The sequence below is a fragment of the Colobus angolensis genome, unplaced genomic scaffold, assembly GCF_000951035.1.
Source record: "Colobus angolensis palliatus isolate OR3802 unplaced genomic scaffold, Cang.pa_1.0 Scaffold116, whole genome shotgun sequence".
Classification (NCBI taxonomy): domain Eukaryota; kingdom Metazoa; phylum Chordata; class Mammalia; order Primates; family Cercopithecidae; genus Colobus; species Colobus angolensis.
Genome location: NW_012112697.1, coordinates 4,896,818 through 4,912,879, shown reverse-complemented (window position 1 = coordinate 4,912,879; position 16,062 = coordinate 4,896,818). Strand labels below are relative to the sequence as shown.

Genomic DNA, 16,062 nt, shown 5'->3' with positions numbered 1-16,062 from the left:
GTTCTCTACTACACCCAGGCTGTTAGGACTGCCAGAGAAAACCACACAGCAGCCTAGACTCACAACCTTGCAAATTCAGCGTCTGCAGCCTCTGCTGGGCCCCTCAGACCACCTCATCTGTTTCCTTCACCAGTCTTTTTCCCGGCAGCTATTTCTCTTCCTGCCATTCTAGAGGGTTTATCCCACTTGAATTTCTTCTGAGTTCCAGCTCCATCGACCCAACTGTCTACAGGATGCTTCCACTTAGTGTGTCCACAGGCACCTCAAGCTCAGCATGTTCCCCCAGCTCTGCTTTCTCCTCTATTCCCTCTGTGAATGAAGTATCATTCACACAATTGCCCATATCCCAAGTACAGGCATCACCTATGACTTCTCTTTCCTCAAAGTAACCGTAAAATAACATATTTGTGGACCACTTAATATGTGCCTGACAATGTTCTAAGCATTATATGTTTTAGTTACTTTAATCCCCATAGCAACCTTAGAGAAAGGTATTATTACCCTTCCCATATCACAGATAAGGAAACTGAGGCACAGAGGAGGTAAGTAACCTGCCCCAGTTCACACAGTAGCAAAGCATAGAGCCCAGAATAGAACCAGTCATTGTGGTCCCAGAGTCCGCGCTTTTGATCATGACATGATTCTGCTCTTACCTTGCTTGTGAATCTACCTCCTTAGTATCTCACAAGTTCACCACTCCTTTCCATCCCTGCTGCCCCTCCTTTGTTAATGTCACTATCACATCTTGCCTGGATGACTGCAACAGCTGAACTGACCTACCCAACTCCAGAATCATGCCCCTCCCATACCCTAGCCATTCTCCACGCTGTAGCCACAGTGACTTCTCCAAAGGGAAAATTTGGTCATGCCATTTCCCTGCCTAAAATCCTTTAGTCCAGAACACTCTCCACACTCCTTAGCATGCTGTTCATCCCTGGAACTTGCCCATCTTGCACTTGATGCCCAGCCAGCAGTTCAGAATGTGTCCTGTGCTCACACACCACAGACTCACACATAACACCAGGAATGCCTTTCTTGCTCTCCCACCCCAGGGCAGCTAATTCCCATTTGTCTTTCCAGATTCAGCTGTCACCTCTTTCAGAAAGCTGCGAATGACTCCCAAGGCTGCCCCCTCCTTATGATCTTGCAGGTCCTCGTGCTCACTCCTATCATGGTTATTGATCCATCTCTCTGCCCCCTGGACTCTAAAGTTTTTTGAGGAAAGGAACTTTGTCTTTTTTATCACTGTATTCCCAGCACCCTGTACAGGGCCTCATACACATACTAATCTAATAAATATGGTTAATTAATTAATTAATTAATCCATCCATCAAAATGACTTTTCCCAAATCCCCAAATGTGCCAGCCCATTTCACACCTTTAACAGCCTCATCCTTTCCTCTCACATCCTGATCCCCATTTGCCTAGCAAACTTCTGTTCATCCTACAAAACCCATCTCAAGAATCTGCAGAAGGAAGGCTTTCTCTAGGGCGCTCGAGGAGTGCTATAACTCTGTCCTTTGCATATGCCCTTCTAATTAAATGCATCGAACACACTGCATTGTAATTATTTGCTTACAAGCCTGTTTCTACCTCCAGAATGTAAGCTTCTTGCCTGTAGGGATCATGTGTAATTGGCACATACCAGAAGCTCAGTAAATAATTGTTGAATGAATGTTGAATTGCATTTATTAAAAGAGAATTTTCACTAGGCCAAAACATTTCTCAGAGGAACTATTTCGCTCATTTGGTTTGTTTTTCTTAATTTAAAATGTCAAACTGGCTCCTTCCAATGTTTCTACTTAACAGAGTCCAGGTTAAGTAAGAGTTCAGTATCTGTGATGTAATGTCTTCTTTCAGAGAATATTAAAAAGAAAAGTTAGAAAAATATATTCTCAGCTAACTCTTAAGAAGGAGAACCAGACAGAATAGGGTTTGCCATTAAAGCTCTGTCTTTATAGATTTGCACCATTGAATTCTAAAAAATTAAAAAAAGAAGAAATGTTTTGGAGTAGACATCCTTAAGCACAAAATTCCTTTTCTGTAGGGAATTGAGTTCTGTTCACTTTTAGGAACTCACAAGGGAGCTGAGTCTAAAAGTTTCGAATTTAGAGTAGATTGCAGCCTGGTAAAGCAGAATTTCATAGTGAATGCCTCCAGATGCTGCAGGGATGTGTACATGTCACATTAATAACTATCATGATCACCATAATCATACCCTCACTCCCATCTCTATCATCTCTCTTTGCTTTTTCTTTATCCTAAATGTCTCAAAAAACTCATTTCCTATACATTTTTTTCTGCCATCTTCTATTCCCAAGCCCCTCCCTTCTTTGCAGAAAAGCCAAGCAAAAAAAATTTTTCTTCCAGTTAAATCTTTGAACAAGTTAAAATTCTTTCTACCCAGTACACAGCATGTAAAATGTAAACAAATCTTAAAGAACTTTAATGTCAAACACTGCCTTTTCTATTTACACATGCATTACAGTAGCCCAGATCCTTTAACACATTTAAATAAATACAAACATTGCTTGATAAAAATGTTTTCCCCAATTCAAAAAAGTAACAAACCTGCACGTTGTGCACATGTACCCTAGAACTTAAAGTATAATTTAAAATAATAATAATAATAATAATAATTTTGGGGCCAGGCGCGGAGGCTCATGCCTGTAATCCCAACACTTTGGGAGGCCGAGGCGGAGGGATCATGAGGTCAGGAGATCGAGACCATCATGGCCAACATGGTGAAACCCCATCCCTATTAAAAATACAAAAATTAGCTGGGCATGGTGGCGTGTGCCTGTAATCCCAGCTACTCGGGAGCCTGAGGCATGAGAATCGCTTGAACCAGGGAGGCGGAGGTTGCAGTGAGCCGAGATCGTGCCACTGCACTCCAGCCTGGCAACAGAGTGAGACTCCGTCTCAAAAATAAAATAAAATAATTTTTGTTTTCCTCTCAGAAAGAGCTGTTAGCAGTAATGAACCAAAACTCTGAGAAACTATTTTATTTGCATTAAGACCAAAGGCTTGGGGTCATCAGACCTAGGCTTAAATCTTTTTAAGCCTCAGTTTCCTCACCTAAATAATGGAGATAACAATAAAAAGAGTGAGCCTACTCTAACAATTACCTATTGCCATCTAACAAATTGCCCCAAAACTTAGTGGTTAAAAACAACAATAATAAACACTACTTATTTATCATAGTTTCCATGATTCAATAATTCAAAAGAAGTTTGGCTATGTGATTCTGGCTTGGAGTCTCTCATGAGATTGTAGTCAAAGATACAGCCAGGTCTAGAGTCATCTGAAGGATTGACTAAGGTTGGAGAATACACTTCCAAGATGGCTCATGACCAGCAAATCGGTCTGTTGGTGGGAGGACTCAGTTCCTCCTCTCACAAGTCTCTCAACATGGCTGCTTGAGTGTCCTCAAAGCATGATGACTGGCTACCTCCAGGGTAAGCAAGCCAAGAGACCACGGGAGAAGCTACAGTGTTCTTTTTGACAGTGTGTGAAGTCACATTTACAAGAATGTAAATACCAGAAAGTGATAATAACTTGGAGCCATCTTGGAATCCATCTATCACATCCATCTCATGTATTTATTAGGAAGATTAAATGAAATAATGTTTGTAAAGTACTTCACTTTGCACAGTGCCTGGCATATAATTGTTAATTGGTGTTATTAGTAGCAGAAAATTTGGTTTTAAAAAAAAGAAAAAGAAAAGAAAAAAACTAAAACGAAAGGAATTTTTATGCAATTAACCTTGTTTTCTGGAAGTAAATGTAAATGCATAAAACTGTCCACGTCTTCAACTTCTGCTTCTGCTACCCTGAGGGCAAGGGCTACTATACTCTGAAATGTTGATAAGTATTATTTTTACCCCAAAACACCATTTTTACAAGAAAATATCAAATTAAAAATAAGGAAATACTCAAATACCATATGACTGATTGTCAGTGGGGGGTTTTCTAGGCATTCACTGAGTATAAGAATTAATTTTCACATTTTAATCCTGCTTCATCTTCTAGCTTTCTACTGTCTCTAAAGCTGTTATGTGCTATGTTTTTCTATTTATTTGATCTTTTTAAAATTGGATTATTTCAGGTTTTATAGCTTTCACATTGGCCTCTGCTGTCTTCTCCTTGAAAAGCTTCTTGAAAACAATCTGTCTCTGCAGGATATGTGCCTTCTTACATCTTAGGCAGATAAAAGAAAGACAAATTCCATTAAGAATTCACTTATTTGACCCATGTTAAAGAAAAGGAAAATGCAAATGTAAAATGAAAAGTAGTTTTTCCAAGGCCTCAAATTACAAAATGAACTGCTTCTCCAAAGGAAAGTATCAGGTATTGGAAACTTGTTCAAACTGTAGAAGTTTCCAGGTCAGACACAGGCAAAGGAAAAAACCAAATAGCCAACTAAGGACCATGTAGCAAGAAGGAAAAAACAGAAACAGAGAAAGGTATGGTTGCAAAAAGTGCTTACTATTTGTGAGCCCCAATTTACATCATTTTCATGACTCATACCAAGAATCTCCAACTATTATAGTTTCAAAACAGACTACTTTTGTCACAAGGAAATTCAATTATCTTATTTTACAATGTGATAAGCAATTTTATGTGTCAACTTGACTGGGTCACAAGATGCCCAGATATCCAGCTAAACGTTATTTCTGGGTATGTCTATCTAGATGTGTCTGGAAGAGATTAGCATTTGAATCGATGGGCTGTGTAAAGTTCATTGCCGTCCCCAATATGAGTGAGCAGCATCCAATCAACTGAGTGCCTGAATAGAACAAAAAGTTGGAGGAAGGGAGGATTTGCCCTCCCTGCCTGACTGCCTGAGCTGAGATATCAATCTCTTACCCTCAGAGCTCATGGTTCTCAGGCCTTCATATGCAAACTGGAATCTACACCATTGACTCCCCAGCTCTCAGGCCTTCAAACCACACCATCAGCTTTCCTGAATCTTCAGCTTGCAGACGGTATATTTGTTAGAGGAGTTTGAACCAGGGTAACTCCATGTTCAATAGGGCTAGGTAAAATGAGGCTGAGACCTACTGGGCTTCACTCCCAGCCAGTTAGGCATTCTAAGTAACAGGATGAGACAGAAGGTCAGCACAAGATACAGGTCATAAAGGCCCTGCTGATAAAACAGGCTGCAGTAAATAAAGCTGGTTAAACCCTACCAAACCAAGATGGTGATGAGAGTGACCTCTGGTCATCCTCACTGCCACACTCCCACCAGTGCCATGAAAGTTTACAAATGCCATGTCAATGTCAGGAAGTTATGCTATATGGTCTAAAAAAGGGGCACATGAATAATCCACCCCTTGTTTAGCATATAATCAAAAAGTAACCATAAAAATGGGTAACCAGCAGCCCTCCGGGGTGCTCTGCCTATGGGGTAGCCATTCTTTATCCCTTTACTTTCCTAATAAGCTCGTTTTCACTTTATTCTATGGACTTGACCTGAATTCTTTCTTGTGTGAAATCCAGCAACCCTCTCTTGGGGTCTGGATTGGGACCCCTTTCCAAAAACATATTGTGGGACCTCTCAGCCTCCATAATCCCACAGATCAATACCTTATTGTAAATGTCTTCCTAGATATAAATACAGCTATGGATATGCTATTTGTTCTGTTTCCCTAGAAAACCCTGACTTAAAACAGTACAGTATCTACTATATGCAAATAACTATGTTAATTAATTCTAAATAAAAACATACTGTTTTTGAGCAGTAAAGATGAAACTTAGTGATACGGTTACTAGCATATGGTAATAAGCACCTAGAAACCCAACGGAATTTTGACCTTGACTCTGCATATCTGCACACATTCAGGCTTGGTTCACATCTCTAAGTGAAAAGCATTGTTACAGTTTGATTGAGCAGGTGATCAATTTTAATTTGAGTTTCAGTGAGGTAGATAAGAGATAAAGTGATATGACCGTTTAAAAGATTTTATTGTGAAATATAATGTGCACACAGAAAAGTGCCTCACATAAAGAATTATTACAAAGTGAACACCTGTATAATAATCACGGAGGTTAAGAAACAGAGCACTGCCAACACCCCAGAAGGCCCTTCTCATTTGTAGACCCTCTCTCCCCACTAAAGGTAACCACTATCCTCACTTTTTGTAGAAATCACTTCTTGATTCTCTTTGTTTGTTTGTTTGAGACAGTCTTACTCACCCCAGCTGGAGTGCAGTGGTGCAATCTCAGTTCGCTGCAACCTCCGCCTCCCAGGTTCATGCAATTCTCATGCCTCAGCCTCCCGAGTAGCTGGAATTACAGGCATCCGCCACTATACCTGGCTAATTTTTGTATTTTTAGTGGAGACGGGGTTTCACCATGTTGGCCAGCTGGTCTCAAACTCCTGACCTCAAGTGATCTGCCCACCTCGGTCTGCCAAATTGTTGGGATTACAGGCATGAGCCACCGAGCCTGGCCCCTTAATTCTCTTTTATGACTTAAGTATGCATCCCTAAACATTATAGTTTTGCCTGACTTTTAATATCTAGATGAATGGAATCACATATTATGTACTTATTGTGTCTAGATTATTTTACTCTATTTTATTACATACAGCTGTAGTCCATTCTATGTATAATAATCCACTGTTTGAATTTACTGCAATTTATTTATCCATTCTACCACTGATTAACATTTGGGTTGTTTCCAACTTGAGGTTGTTTTCTATTATTCTGTGATGCTATGAACATTTTTGCAAATGTCTTTCCATGCACAAAGGCAATCAGAGTCTATATCTAGGAAAGAAACTGCTGGATCATAGAGTACGTGCAGGATAGGCTCTCTGTGTGGTCTTGGACTGACTCTGTCCTCCCCCATCTCTTGCTCGTAGTTTTGAAGAATAACTGTAGAATGTGCTAGGAATGCAACATCCTGAGATGGAAAGGGAACAGCTGGAACTGTCTGGGCTCTGTTCTACTACCCCCACCCCGAGAACAGGATGTCTTTCAATGCTTTAGCCCAGTGAGTCATATTATCCCAGGGTATAAAAACCAGAGAGGGCTACTTTCCAGGGTCCCTCAGCTATGGGGCAAAGTGAGACTCCATCTGCCTTGGGCAGCTTTCCTGAGCCTTGGGGGACTCGCCTGCAATGAATCCTGGGTTTCTGGGTTCCTGGGTTTCTGTTATCCCTTATAATAAACTGACTTCATGTAATCTGTTGTATGTGAGTGTTCTGTCTGAAGAAACTCAGACAAGTTGGTAATCGGTGCAGAGTGAATCTCCTTCATAGTATGCATATCTTAAGCTATAGTAGTTGAGACTGAATAGTTTTCCCAAGTGGTTGTACCTATTTATACTCCCATCAGCAGTATATGAGAGATGTGGTTGCCATCCGAACTTGCAAGCACTTGCTATTGGCAATCTTAATTTTAGCTATCTGGTGGATGTGCATGATAGCTCATTGTGGTTTTGTTGTGCCCTGAGTTCCGAGACCCCCCTCAAAGACGACCACCAGAAACCGAAGTCAAAGCCAAGCGGCCGGGATCACTTTATTGCAGGTTCGAACCCAGACCTCTCTCCGTACAGGCGTAGTCAGGAGGGCAAGAGAGAGGTCCCGAGCACAGCTCAAGCCTACTTTTTTATGGTAAGGCACAAACAGGTTACAGAAGATTAGGGCATTTTTGCAGTTACAAGATTGGGATTGGTTGACATTTTGAAGTTTGAACATTCGGCAGTTTCTGATTGGCTCCCGCCCTTTTTTAAACCACAAACATCTAGGGGTTTTTTTTTTTTAGACAAACTGCTTGCTTAACCATGGGTGGGAGGGGGGTGGTTTCGATTGAGCAAGCAGGGGGTACGTGACTGGGGGCTGCAAGCACCGGTAATCAGAACAGAACAGAACAGGACAGGGACTTTCACAATGCTTGTCCATACAATGTCTGGAATCTATAGATAACATAACCGGTTAGGTCAGGGGTCAATCTTTAACCAGGCCCAGGGCGCCACCCGGGCTGTCTGCCTGTGGATTTCATTTCTGTCTTTTAGTTTTTATTTCTTCTTTCTTTCTTTTTTTTTTCTTTGGTCTTTTAGCCCTTACAGCTTTAATTTGCATTTCCCTGATTGCTAATAAGATGGCATATCTTTGCATACATTTCTTGGCCATTTGGATCTCCCTTTTTGTGAGATGCCTTGTGAAGTGTTCAAGTCTCTTGGCTTTTTTCTATTAGGTTGTCTTTTTCTTACTGATATGTAGAAGTCCTTTAAATATTTTAAATAGAGGCGCTTTGTCAGTTAAATGTTTTTACAAATATCTTTTCTCACTCTACAGCTTGTTTTTGCATTTTAAAAAGCTTCATGGGCCTACTTTCAGTTTATTCCTACTCCTTCGAGGCAACCCTTTGAAATAGAAACCCAAAGAGACGGGGGTTCACTAGGCTTTGGTCACCAATCCCTGTTGCATTAGCCCCAAAAGGCTGCCCATCCACTTAGTCTCACAGCTCTTCCCTGAAATTTTCATGTGCTCTCAGGGAAAGAAGGGGCTCCAATTTTGGGGTTCACCTCCCTGGGCCTCTACCCTCCCCTAAGACTTGGCCTAGTAATCCTTCACCATCTTGTAAGCCTTCTAAAGCCTTGAAGCAAGCTTTTGTTTATAATCTGTCCAGCCTTTCTAGTTACCCTCAGGAGTGGGGTGGGCCTGAATTACCTAGCCTACCATTATCAGAAGCAGAAATCCCCCATTTATAACATGATACAGGGAGAGATACTAATCCATGCCTAAATAACTTTCCAATTCAGAAAAGGAATTTAAAAAAAAAATTGAAGAGAAGGCCAGGCGCAGTGGCTCAAGCCTGTAATCCCAGCACTTTGGGAGGCCGAGACGGGCAGATCACGAGGTCAGGAGATCGAGACCATCCTGGCTAACACGGTGAAACCCCGTTTCTACTAAAAAAATACAAAAAACTAGCTGGGCGAGGTGGTGGGCACCTGTAGTCCCAGCTACTTGGGAGGCTGAGGCAGGAGAATGGCATGAACCCGGGAGGCGGAGCTTGCAGTGAGCTGAGATCCGGCCACTGCACTCCAGCCTGGAAAAAAAAAAAAAAAAAAAAAAGAGAAATTGGCAAAAATGAATAATACAAGTTTCAGAGGCACGTGAACCAGAGCAACTCCATCCTGAGTAGGAGGTGGGTAAAATGACGCTGAGACCTACTGGGCTGCGTTCTCAGACAGTTAAGGCAGTCTAAGTCACGGGATGAGACAGGAGGTCAGCACAAGATACAGGTCATAAAGACCTTCCTGATAAAACAGTTTGCAGTAAAGAAGCTAGCTAAAACCCACCAAAACCAAGATGGCCACGAGAGTGACCTCTGGTCATCTTCACTGCTACACTCCCAACAGCGCCATGACAGTTTCCAAATGCCATGACAACATCAGGAAGTTACCCTATATGGTCTAAAAAGGGGAGGCATGAATAATCTGCCCCTTGTTCAGCATATTATCAATAAATAACTATAAAAATGGGCAACCAGCAGCCTTTGGGGCTGCTCTGTCTATGAAGTAGCCATTCTTTTATTCCTTTACTTTCCTAATAAACTTGCTTTCAGTTTACTCTATGGACTTGCCCTGAATTCTTTCTTGCACAAGATCCAAGAACCCTCTCTTGGGGTCTGGATCGGGACCCCTTTCCAGTAACACAGGAAGTGGCCAGGACTAGTAAAAGTCTACTGAGCGCACGGCTCAGATTTCTGAAATGAACCTGGATCATCGATTCATGCCACCTAATCCAAGACTTGTACAGCTGAAGTCTTGACATCTTGATTGCTTCATTTTAGGTATCAGGCTGAGATACAATTCCTGCTAGCTGAGATGGACATTTAGTGTATCAACACTGAATGGCTGAATTACAGTGGCCAAAAGTAAATTTTTTATTTATCTACCAAACAAGAAAGGGCACATTTTCCAGACCCTTCTCACTTGAAGAACACAAAAGAACAATACATTTTTTGAAAAGACATTAAAATTGAGGTTCTCTGAACTTTATCAGATTCAAGCCTGGGCCACTGATCTTCTTTCAGAAAGAGTCTTGATCAATGCATGGATTTAGACTGGGAAACTCACTATCATGAACACCCTCAGACACCCTGGGGAAAGGCACAGTACTTATCTCTGAAACATCCAGCCTCTCCTTCCGAGTCCATTAACCCAATTTGTACACTCTCTCCCTCCTCTGTCTAGGTTCTCCCTGTTTCCTTTGATCAAACTGTTTAAGGGTAAAATGCCTAGAACTTTCTTCTTCCATTCTGCCCCCTTGTCCATGCTTAGACTCATCCCACAGATCTCAGCTGAAACAGCACTTAATCTAGAAATCCTTTCTCTAAAGGCTTTCTAGACCCTTGACCTCTCTGACATCCCCTTCTTATATGTCCTCAGAGCAATGCACTTTTCACATAAGATATAAATATGTAACTAAATTTTTGTGTCTTCCTTCCCTACCAGAGAGTAAGCTTCATGAGGTCAGAGATCTCAACCATCTTGTTCATTGCTGTTACACATGCCTTGCATAGTGATTGGCATAGAGTCAATAAATATTTCTTGAATGACTGGACTGACAGCTGAATCACTGATCTGTTCATTACATTTTCCTTCTCAAAGATATCTACATTTAAAAAAGAATAATTTGGCAGATATTTATTGGTTTTTACTATCCTGCATCCACTCCCCTACCCCCTTGCTGGAACAATGTCATGGATTTCCCTAGGGAAACCCCTCACTCCAATCCAGGAGTGGACTATCCCAGTATTACACCTCCCTAGCTATATGGTTCAGAACACAGCACATGACTCAAGCCAAGCCTATCAAAGCCAATGAGGCTTAATTCTGATTTTGGGGGGAATCTGCTGCAAGAGAGGCAATGCTTTCTTTGTATTGAGGTGCTGAAATTAGGATTTGAGCCTGAAGCTGCTGGCAGTCATCTTGCCCCTAGGAGGGGAGAGGCTGTCTGAGAATGAAGCCACACAAATGACAGCAGTGCCAAGAGACTGAGTTCTTAGGCCATCATTTGAATTATTAGATCCAGCCAGGAACTTTTGAGTCATCTGAGCCAGTCAATGTTTTTTGACACAAGTGTCATCTGAGCTGTATGCTGTGACCAGAGTATCCTGACAAAGTGAATTCCTTATAAATAATTGCAGCCCATCTATTATTTGTAATCTATTATCATAGCATGAATAACTTGAATAATCATCCAGACTGTAACTTGCAAAAGCAGTTTTTGATGATCTTTTTCAATTTGTCTAATATGCTAATTTAAACATGGCAGACACGTTATTTTAAAGCCATGTTTGCCTTACTAAAATATAATAACTTCTATCTTGTATGCCTTTGATTCTGTCAACACCAGAGTCTGAAAGACTGGTTGGATTTCAGGAGTACACAGTGAGAACACCTTTTGTTTCTGCAGCCATTACATATGATGAATGTTCATTTGGAGAATTTGCTTCAACTATCACAGACACATGCATGGTATGTGCATGCGTATACACACCACTTAAGCTAATCGATTTTATAAGATTCTTATGAATGCTACTCAATTCATATTATTTTCATTGTAGCAAATTCTTAAACACACATTTGTTTACACATTTGCTACAATGAAGAACAGGTAATGAAATTACCATTTATTGATAACTAAAAATCCTTACTTTGGATGCAACCATCAAATCAATGAAGGCTTATTCATATTTTAATGTAACCAAGAGATGTAATGGCCCTCTTTTGCTTGTTTAACAATAAATAAATAAGCTGCAGTCTACCATTTCTTAGTGACTTCTTTATGAAAGAAATCTAAGCAAAATAAATCCCTGGGCACATTAATTTCTTTTCCTAACACCTGCAACAATCCATCCCTTCACCCAGTTGTTGTACCAGTTTTCCTAATCTACAGAATTTTCTAACATGAGAAAATGTCTTCTTATATGCATATATAATGAATTTAGTAGATCATTTTCTCAAACCTATTTATCTTGCTTGGATTCAAGTTTGTGTTTTCAATTAAATATACTCTTTAACTGCTCCTAACCATTTTTAACAATCTATTAAAATATTTCTTTTGGCTATCCAGTATAATTTCCTCTCCCTTGTCCCTCCCCTATTCTCCTTCTGGTAAGAACCCACTGCCCTCTCCAGAGAGGTAGGCAGACATAGCCAATCATAGTATCCTATCCTCTTCTGCTCTGATTGCTCTTGGGGGTGTACATGTGACCCTAACAATGCCAATCATAATCCTTGCCTTGAATGATGGCTAGACATTGGGAAACAGAAGTTCTTTCTTTGGGCTTGCTGGGCCAAAAATGAATTTAAAGGTACTGGCAGCCCCATCACATGGAGAAGTCCTTCTGTAGAACAAAGCCAAGTATATAAAAGCAGAGATGTGAGCAGGGTGGATGGATGCATAGATGGATAGAAGGAGGTCAGAAAGATGAATACAAGTGAATCATAGCAGACATCAATAGCAGTTCCAAACTTTGAGACCCTGATGTCTGTGGTTCATCTTTTGATCCTGTGAGCCACCCTAGTGTCCTAACTAAATGGACTAATAAATTTCTTATTTTGATTAAGCTCTATTAAACTAAGTTTCTGTCACTTGAGATCTAGCATTCTCTATGGTAATTACTGTATTTGTAGGCATCATACATTTACTTGAAATTTATTCCTGGAGTTTATTAGGAAGATTTACAAATAACTACTATGCAATGGCATGAATTGCTATTTCCAAGCAAGTTAAAAATGCCTCATTTCTATTAGAATAGGAGAGAATAAGCTTACACTTTTTGTACCTCTATCTAATATATAGACTAATTAATCTGTGCCAAGGACAGTTAAGTATGCTTTACAATGCCTGGAAATATAGGAATTAAGAAAAATTGCTGCATCTCTGGATTAGGTAACAATTAGGTAATTGTGTAATTCCATACACAAATTATTCTGTTCTCATGAAGCTCACATTTGAATATGACCAGCACATACCAGTGTCTTTGCAGAGGCTCATGTGGGTCCAAAGAATTCTGGTCATCCCAAATGTGTGAGTCCAGAACAGATAATAGAAAATAGTTCCCCAGCACACTGGGAGGCCGACGTGGGCAGATCACTTGAGCCCAGGAGTTTAAGACCAGCCTGGGAAATATGGTGAAACCCCATCTCTACAAAAAATACCAAAATTAGCTGTGCATGGTGGCACACACCTTTAGTCCCAGCTACTTGGGAGACTGAAGTGAGAGGATGGCTTGAGCCTCGGAAGCAGAGGTTGCAGTGAGCTGGGATCGTGCCACTGCACTCCAGCCTGGGTGACAGAATCAGACTCTGTCTCAAAAAAGAAACAAAATATCATTATCAGAAAGAAAAGAAAATATTTCTGTCTCAAAAAAGAAAAGAAAATATTTCACATCAGAATGAAAATATTTCATTCTAGAGACTAGAAAACTGACACATTGTACATGCATATCCCCCCGAGTGCTAACAATGTGAGTTATTTTTGCAAACATTATTAAGCATATTAATATTTTTGCAAACACTATTAAAAATTGATCTTATTTGTTAACCAAATTCTGACAAAAAAGTAACACCTGGGAATCAGATTTCCCTTCACAGAAAAAATGCTTAGAATTCTTTTAATAAAATCAGCTATAACATAAAAGCAAACTTGGATTTACTCACTGACACTTCCATGGCTCCAACTGTAATCAGTAGAGAAAGGGACCAGTGCTTTCATCAATCTCCACCAGCCATTAGAGATGTGGCAATTTCCAGAAGCAAGTGAACAGCAAGCTAGTTTGACCCTTCCCGATTGAGTGCTTTCAGCATTGATCACTGGCTCGTACATCCTTACGAGCAGATACTTGTTAAATGCTACATGTCTACCTTTTATTAAAATGTCAAATGTAATTCTTTTAATTCATATTGGATGTGTGTCGTAACAGAATTCAGTAATGAAAACCAATGACAGAGATTGGTTATATAGTATAACACTGTACTTGAGCTGTCTGGCATATAACAGGGCCATTTTTCTTCTTTCACTTATCACATTGGTAAATATTGAGAGGAAATTCTTAGTGTGCTGCTTTCACAGGGTTGGCCAGATCAATTCCTATTAAAAGCATGAAAAATATCTGTATCCACTCTATATCCCTAATAAGGAAAACAGTAAGATATTCTTCTAAAATTAAAGAGGACTTCCACTCCTAGTAATGGCAAGTAACATTTAGTTGAACCAACCATCCACGTGAACACAATGAAAAGCTCTACGTGAAAAAAAAAAAAAATTAATCTTAAAGAGCTGTCAAGATAGTAAATGATTACCAGACCAAACCACAAAAGAAATCAAGCACCACAGAAGTAAGCAAAGCCCTGGAATACCATAGTCACTTTTGCCCTTAGGGCATTTGCTGATGCAGAAAAATTGGGGCCTTGGTTTTGGTGGCCTTACCAGCTGATGAGATAGAAGTCAGGCACTATGATGGCAGACCAAAAGGAGCTCACGTGTGCCACTATCACAGAGAAGGAACAAAAAGGCCAATGAATACGGACCCTACAGAGTGATCATCTGAGAAACCACATTGGGATGCATCGGGGCAACAGGGGAACACAGAGAATAGAGAGGAGCAAAGCTGGGCACCAGCCTGTCTGGGCTCAGCATGGAGCCAGGAGAGGCTCTCCAACACGAGAAAGGGTGAGTGAGTGAGTACCCCGGGAGATTCATGCTCTCCACAGAGGCCTGTGCAAGACTGGGAATGAGAGAATCATCCTGTCCCCCTGAAACCCATCCCCAAAACTTATAGAATGAGGCAGAGAGCCACCCCAGCATTTTGCAGGGGTAATTCCAGAGTCCAAGGGGACCTCCACAAGCCTTGGGCCCCAGAGCAGACAAGCACCAGTGCCACAGCTCCAACAGAGGCCACAGTTGTGGTTCCGGGGAGCACTAACATTGCTCTGCCACTCACTGCTTGACAGCCAGAGCTCAGTGCCAGCTTCTGGCCCACCTTCAGCCTGAAATTGGCTGGCCACCTTTCCTACCCCACCATTGGTAGCCAGCTATGCAACACTTGCTAGAGCCTCCAGCCCAGTGGTTTCATTTTTGTGTGAACTCAGCTGGAGGGCACAGCCTCTTGTTGTCACAGGAAGACCCTACCCACCCCTGCCACAGGTAGCCAAGTGGGCAATGCTTGCTAGAGCTTCTAGCCCAGCAGTCTTGCTTCTGTGTGAACTCAGCTAAAGAACACAGCCTCCTGTTGTCCTGGACAGCAGAGCATGTGACCCTACTGACCTCAGCCACTGATGCCAGACAGACAACACCTGCTAGAGCTTCTAGCCCAGCAGTCCTATGTCTCCCTGAATTTGCTGAGAGGTGCAGTCTCCTGTTGCTTTGGAAACACTCAGACAGTAGGGCTGGCAACCCTACCCACCCCAAAGGCCCATAACCAGATGGGCCACACGCACTAGAGTTTCCAACTCAGCAGTCCCACTTCCACCTGAACCCTGTGGGTGGGCATGACCCTGTGTTTCCTCAGGAAGCACGTGGGCATGACCCTGTGTTTCCTCAGGAAGCACATGGGCAGAAGATTAGGGCTGACCTGGCAAGGACATGTCTTGTTGGCCAACTGCAGCCCCAGCCTGAGAGAACCCTGTGGACCAGAATACCCAACAAAAGAAACACAGACACAGAGACAGTAATTGAAGGAGGCTCCTCTAAGACCCAGAAGATTAGAATCGAAGCCAGTCAAATCAAGCTTGCCTTATACCATAATCAAACATTCAAGGGCATCAAAGAAAATAAAAATCAAAACAATTCATCCAAAAGGACAAAGACTGAAGGAACACTGGCCCACACAGATGAGAGAGAACCAATGCAAGAACTCCAGCAACTCAAAAAGTCAGAGTGTCTTCTTTCCTCCCAACAACCACATTAGTTCTCCAGCAAGGGTTCTTAACCAGGCTGAGATGGTTGAAATGGCAGAAATAGAATTCAGATTATGGAAAGAAACTAAGATCATCAAGATTCAGGAGAATGTTGAAACCCAATCCAAGGAAGCTAAG

At 41.4% G+C, this 16,062-nt stretch overlaps 1 protein-coding gene across 1 annotated transcript in view; it reads right to left on the bottom strand.

Moving 5' to 3' along the window:
- The window catches only part of HYDIN (HYDIN, axonemal central pair apparatus protein), a 434,530-nt gene that overhangs the window by 399,720 nt on the left and 18,748 nt on the right, over positions 1 to 16,062 (bottom strand). Inside the window, exon 2 of the mRNA XM_011962106.1 lies at positions 13,000 to 13,332. The gene's annotated coding sequence lies outside the window, so the exon portion shown is untranslated. The remainder of the gene's footprint in view (positions 1 to 12,999; positions 13,333 to 16,062) is intronic.